Raw genomic sequence first — 7,473 nt, forward strand, 5'->3', positions numbered from 1 at the left:
CATGATCTGAACGAGAAAAGGATTTAATTTTAACAAAATAAAAAAAACAATAAGTATGTAGATATATGTATATAGGAATGTGCACGATACGTACTTATGTATGTTACATATTTCTACAAGCATTGGATTACACAAGCGATTTGTAGCGAATTTCATTGACATTTCGGTGTTAAAAGTAAGATTTTTGATTTATGATACACAAACTATTAAAATGAGGTGTGAAAAAATAAATAAAAAAGGAGTAACACTTACGATCAAAATAATAGCAGTGTCACATTCTTAACCGCAGCAGTGTTTGCTTAACCGTGTTTGCTATTTTTGTTCGTTTATTTAATGTTTATTATTTTTTTTTTTGTAAAAGTCTAGCTCATTATATAACAAACACCATACAAATCCACATTTCAAATTTTTACAAAAATTTCAAGAATTCAAAAAATTCTCACCGACATTACAAACCTTTTATTCAGAATTTTTAGAAAAATTTTAGGTATGCAATAGTATAGCCCATTAAATTTTAAAAGAAGTGCAACTTTGAAGTGACTGGGGATTCGCGTGGATTTTAAATATTTTTTTTTTTTGCTGACGCTGTTGTGCATGTAAAGCATGCTCAACATTTCTTTTTAACCGACTTCAAAAAGAGGAGAAGGTTATCAGTTCGTCGGAATATTTTTTTTTTTATGTATGTTACCGCATAACTTTGGAAGTCGTTTTCTGTTTTTGCTAAAAATTACTTGTTCTGTAGGGAACATCTCTAGCAGCGCCAGAAAAAAATTATTAAAAATCAATGCGGTTTCTAGCCAGTTCAAACTTTATTAAGTTAAAATTGTATAGGCTATAAAATTGCATAACTATTTTTTTTAATTCTGAATATACAGATTGAATTTTTTTGGTGAAAATTTGTTGAATTTTTCAACGATGAGTCGATACATTTTTTTTTCATTTTTATGTTAGTTTTAGTTATCGTTAGATAATTTGATTTTATTGGTTTATATGCTTATATGTAACTCCTTAGCATCTTTCAGGGCGCTTTTACTTTCAAAATTCTTAACGAAGTTTGAAATGTGGATTTATATGGTGTTTGCTACAAAATGAGCTACACTTTTATAAGAAATGTATAAATATGGTCAAAATGCCACACTGCTATAATTTTGACCGTAGGTGTATGTATATATGTATGTAGGTAGACGGATGCTATATAAAATGAAACGTAAATTTAAGTAGCAGCATCATTGTCTTCTTAATACTACCAAGAACGTATACCTTTTAATGTATCCACATTAGGGGGCAACACAAAAAAAAAAAAAATCGGTATTGTTTTTCCAACGGAATTATAAAATCTATTTTATTCTAAGACTTTCGCCGAAATATTTTGTAATAATATTAAGATATAAGTGAGTTGGACCGATTTGAAAATACCACCAAAAATCACATTATTTTGTTTTGTTAAAAAATGTTCAAACATTTTTATGCAGACCTTTAACTTCTACTTTAAGTAAATTGTTGTTCTTTTTTCACATTATTTTTCATTAAAAACGGCCTCAAGCTCAAAAAAATTAAAAAAAAACCTTTTAAGCTTTAACTCCTCTATCATCTGAGGTGAGTTTTTGGCAAAGAATTTTTTAAAACAATTTTTTTTTATTTTCATAAAAAAACTTGATATTTTGCAGAATCATTTTTGGCGCAAGTTTTTAAATATAATAACGTATATGATTCCGGTGGAGAGACCGCTACTTTTTCTGGTGATGCACCCTAATGTGTATGTATGTACATACATAGCGCACTCAACATAAATATGTATACATTTATGTGAATGTATTGTTTAAGTTAATGCGCGTACAAGAATTACCCATTAATGTAAACTCAAGAGCATTATCAACACTTTAGAGGTAGTGAAAAACTGGCAATAAAATTGTGTTTACAATGCTCATAAAAAGCCTATGACGTAATAATAAAACAATGACATTGGCAATAGCATGTGGGTAGCAAAAATAAATGAAGATAGCTTAAAATGAATTACAAAGGATGTTAAAATAATGAAATACGTGCATGAAATGTGTAGAACTCAAAGAAGTTTGAGCTTTTTGGATTTTTCATTGATGCACAAATAAATCGCTTTGACACTAAGTCCTGTCATGATATAAAATTGATGGATTAAAAAATGAAGAAAAAACAAGCAGTGGCGGAAAGTCAAGCCAGAAAAATCGACTATGATTTTAAAAGGCATTAAAAAAAAGCTGAAGACAATAAAATATTTAATGGCATTTTCGTTTCTACAAAATATGTTTCCTTCTCATCGCCCTCTTCTTAGTGTTTGTTCATAGAGGGCAAAGAGAAGGTTGCATTTTTCGGTAGAAACGAAATCTGCATAAATAAGTGAAAATATTTGAAAAAAAATATGCTAGAATAAATCTTTAGCACTGCCTAATCGCTTCTTAAATATGGCTGTGTTTGTAATTTTTTCTATTTTAGCTAATTTGTTGTAATACCCAGTAGAAATCACTCATACGCCATGTAGGCACTTAATAGAAGACATGGCGTATTAGTGACATGTATGCTGAACGATCGCGACCACTTTACATGTGTTTATATTTTGATAACAGCCACTTTCTAGCTATTTTATGGCCAAAGCTTGTCTCTTTTGACTAAAGTCGCAAGGGCTGGAGAAGATTCACGGTCCGAATCGCGGTATTCGATATCAAATTTGACTCGAACCGTAATTTGAATTTGAGTTCAGGGCTTTGGATTGCGCGTGCCCTGCGCCAATTTAAATTGCTTTGGCGCAAAAAACTGCTGTAATTTTTTCGATTGGATCGAAACAAATAATCATTTCGGCCGGTAGTTCACTTTGTCAATATTCTGCTGATAGCCTTTAATGGAAATAACAGCTGTCTCAAAACACATCGTTTGAACGGAACTGCTTTTTAAAATTTGCATTTTTAAACACAGCATGCTATTTAGGCTAAATTGTTGTATTTTAAATTTTAATTTACATTGTTTCAGTCGAAAAAATCCAATTCTATCAAATCGAAACAGCTTCGATCGGCGCTTATTTATGGATAAATGCCTTTTCATAGTAGCGTGAATAAAAAAAAAATATCGTCAAAAAAAAAAAAACTATTGCGAAAACACATATTTATAACAATTATAACCAGGCACCAAAAATAACTATTATCTCGAATTTTTCAAATTGAAAACGTTGCCCAAATTCTGAAGTTTAACGAAAACGTTGTTTCATAACAGTTATTAAACGAGAAATATTTTCTCCGTTACCGATAAGAGTTATTTCACTCTCTCACTTTCATTTCATCATCTCTATCTTGTTCTCCATCTCTACCTTCATCAATATGCCAATCTTACAACGTTTACCAGACAACGTAAAAAATAAACGTTGTAAAATAACTTTTATCAAGCAACGTAAAAAATAAACGTTGTAAAATAAATTTAATCGGCAACGGAAAAAATATTTCTCCGGCATAACAGTTATCAGGCAACTTAAAAAGAACGTTGGGTTATAACTCTTCTTTCTCATCTAATAACTGTTATGGAGCAACGTTTTTGCTATAAAACGTATAACTGTTATGTCCCTGATTATAAAATTTTTTTTTGTATGATAAAGTGTGTAGTTTAGGACAATTTAACTTTAAATTAGTTATTTAAATTATAGATTTAAAGAGCTTTATAAAATTACGTTTTCATACATTTTTCAGTTTATAAACCTTTTTTAAAGCTACTTTATTTTTTTTTAATTAGGCCATTTTTTTTTTTTTTTTTTTTTTTTTTTTTTTTTTTTGGTGAAGTACGAACTATATTTTTATTGAAAATAAATTAGTATAAAAAACTTTGCATATATTGCGCAAAATTCTCTATGCCAATACTTTTGTCCGGCACTGTACCTACAACTAGTAGATGGTTTCACTGCCGCTGTTTTTACTACTAAACGTATACAAATCTATTTGTCGAGGGAGCAAAAAAATCCAAAAAATGTTCTTAAATTCATAACAAATATATGTTATTTTTTTGAAGACTTTAAAGCTTAAAAATTGAGTTTTCTTGCGCAAAATATAAAAAGAAACCTTACAAATCACGCGCTTACAAATACTTGCAGAAATATAATTTTAAGCACATACGTAGTACATAAATGTGTACATACACATAACTAATAATATGAATTCACATTCACCATGCCTACCATCATAATCGTAATCCTGATAACCTTGATCATTCATTGCACCCGGCCCATGTGGCCGACCAGCAATCAATGTTGGACTCGGTGTGGAAAACATAGGCGGCGGTGGGATTGGACCAATTTCGGACACCGGTATTGGTGGTTCTGGCAACTCGGAGAGTAAAACACCGCCAGCTCCTGCATTACCGCCGCCGCCGCCACCACCACCACCACCCCCTTGGGAATTCACCATTTTACCATCGGACGCATAGGGTGGTGGTGTACTACCAGGTGGACCGCCAATAACATTATTCACTGCTGCGCCACTATCTGGATCTGAAAGCGAAAGAAATGGAGAAGAAAAGATGATATATATAAACGGCGAAGGGAAATGAATGAGTTTGGAGGATATACAATGTGAGTAGTTAAATAAATTTATAATTAAGGAGAGCGTATATTAAGTCTACATAAAGTATTTATTTAGCATACTACTGAATCAATTATCGGACACATGAGTAGATACTTTACATACATACAAATTTATATAAATTAACCCATCGTATGACGAATTTGAAGGCATGTATATTTGACTTCTTTTAAGCCGGGTAAATATTTTTCTTTTCAAATTATAATTAAAAATTTCCTTAAATAAGTTCTCATTTACTACCCAGACTTTACCTTCACCCACACAACGTAGATTTTTAATTGTGTACGTATTTATGTACGTGGCTACAACTGCAAAATGTATAATAAAATGTTTGGCTTTCAACAATTTGATTTACTGCTACGCTTTGCAACGGTTATAATTTTATTGCTGCAATTTTATGGCAGAAAAATGATAATAGTGCAGGCAATTTGCATAATTGGATTGCATCTCATGCACACCTAAAGTGCATTTATTTGTGTGTGTGTGTGTGGTAGCGCACATATATACGCATATACATTAGGGTGGTCCAAAAACCAGTAATGTCGGAATTGTAATGCTCTAACCCCCTAGGATTGTTGTATATCGAAAGAAAGTGTACCCCTATTTTGTTATATTGAAATCAGAAAAATATTTAGAGGTCGCTCAAAGCGCTCAAAGTTTTCCATGTATTTTTATATGGCGAAAAAACAACTTTTCATAGAAATGGTATAGAATTCTTGAATATCAATAATTTTCGATGGGAAAACTCTGGTTCTCTTCAATTTTTTATTTAACCATTTTTTTAATACTAACACTATTTTATTGTTCCCGCCCCCCATGGCCATGGGGTTTGTGTGGGTTTTTGGCGGACCTATAAATTATAGTTGCGATGAAAAAATGACTAAATAAACAACTGGGTATTATTATTGGGAATCTGCTGCAGAGAAACAGGGTGATCCGATAGAAAAATATTGATTTTTAAGAATTCTATACCATTTCTACGAAAAGTTGTTTTGTTCCCCATATAAAATACAAGTTTGGGCGACCTCTAACTATTTTTTGATTTCAAAATAAAAAAGAGGGGTATATTTTTTCGGTATAGAACAATCCTCGGGGGTGAGAGCATAAAAGTTCCAACTTTACTTTTTCACATGCATTTTTGGACCACCCTAATGTACATACATATGTATATGAAATTCCACTGCTTAAGAGCTTTATCGGATTTAAAAGTATGTTTGCGAAGCTTTTGTACATTTTGTGTGCAAACAAATAACAAAATTTAATTAAAATTGGTAAGTGATTTCAATCAATTAAATAAATTGTTGAGTAGAAATAGTAAATTGGCCAATAAGCTTTGGACTATAAACGACTGAAATATACATAAATGCTGTGTTTTGTTTCTACATACTTACACACATCTGTATGTACATTTATTTGCGTTATAAAGTGCAGTAATAATAAGAAGAATTTGAATAGAAAAGAGGCTTAAGTAATCTTATAATTTACTTGAGCAATTAAAAAACCCAAAATAATAAAATATCGAAATCTGATATACTCACGAAACTATGGGCCAAATATAGTAAAACTGCGTTTTCAATTTTTCACTCTAACGTCAGGATTTTTTTTTCAAAGGACTGCGAGATTTTAAAGATATGATTAATTGCATAGAATTATTTAAAAAAAATCAGTGCGATGTAGAATAAGAATATGGGAAAATTTTTGTGCCCTATGATGTTGATATTTTAAGGAGCACCCTAATACGTACATACAATCCCGGCTTAAAGTATTTTCTCAGAGAATTTTTTACAACAATTTGATTTTAATTTTTCTCGCAGTTTCTCATAAAAGTATGGTTAACTACAACAAGAAACACGTAAATAGAATTTCTAACAAATTTCATGCAAATCAACTTTTTGATCAGATGTTTTTTTTTTAGATTTGAATTTTTTTTGAAAATGCATTTTTGTAGCAAAGTTTGAAGTTTCTAAAAAAATGGCGTTGATTTTAGAGCATTTTTTCCAATACAAAGTATTTTCGAATTTGTTTTTATGAAAGAAAAGGCGTAAAGAATTGCCAAAAATCAACGGTAAGTCCTAGCTACCTCAAATTTGCACTTTATTACACTAAAATTTAATGAGCTTGACAACTGCATATATAATCTGATGAAAAGGTTGAACATTTACATGAAAATTTATTGAATTATAAAATAAAAACTTGTTTAACTCCTTGCTCTTGTGCGAGAGAGAAAACCCATATGCCATCTTTAGAGATAGTGTCACAGCAAAAGAGTTCCGGTCGATTGTAAAATTTTAGGAGTACTGGAACTCCCACAGAAACAAAGCCTTGGCATGACGTAACTATTGATTCAGTATTTCATTTGAACTTCGCTGAAACCCCTATTAAATTTAGAGTTTCCACATAGGATTGATTTAGCTAAAGTTCTGAAATCAGCAGGTTTCTGGGATGTAAGACTCCTTGCCTTTAAAAAATAGAATAGAATAAAATAGAGAAATGCTGTTTTTTAAGAATGGAAATTTAAATGAATTATTTTCACGAATTCGTGACCCAGATCTCCGATAAGATGTTCCAATGTGTAGCCTTTTCCAACACTCTCAGGCTACTCCAACTTTGATACAGCCTTCTTAGACTGGACTAATTGGATACATTTTTCTGTGCCGAATTTTGTTGAGTGTTAAAATAAATTTAAAATAGCTTAGTTAACATACAAATATATGTAGGTATACTGGGTGTTCTACAACCAACTTCCGGTTTCGACCGCAAGTGGGTTAAATTGACCGGAAGTGGGTTAAACTGACCGGAAGTGTGTTAAACTGACCGGAAGTCCATTTCTTATATACATTTTTTTTACAGATTCGTATTCTGCGCATAAAAATACCCACTT

General features: G+C 31.3%; 1 protein-coding gene across 6 annotated transcripts in view; it reads left to right on the forward strand.

Annotated features, from left to right (window-relative positions):
- The window catches only part of LOC118746601 (neurogenic protein mastermind), a 245,926-nt gene that overhangs the window by 191,738 nt on the left and 46,715 nt on the right, over window positions 1–7,473 (forward strand). The window lies entirely within an intron of this gene.

The sequence above is a fragment of the Rhagoletis pomonella genome, unplaced genomic scaffold, assembly GCF_013731165.1.
Source record: "Rhagoletis pomonella isolate Grant_MI unplaced genomic scaffold, Rhpom_1.0 Rhpom_scaffold_00011, whole genome shotgun sequence".
In the NCBI taxonomy this organism is placed as follows: Eukaryota; Metazoa; Arthropoda; class Insecta; order Diptera; family Tephritidae; genus Rhagoletis; species Rhagoletis pomonella.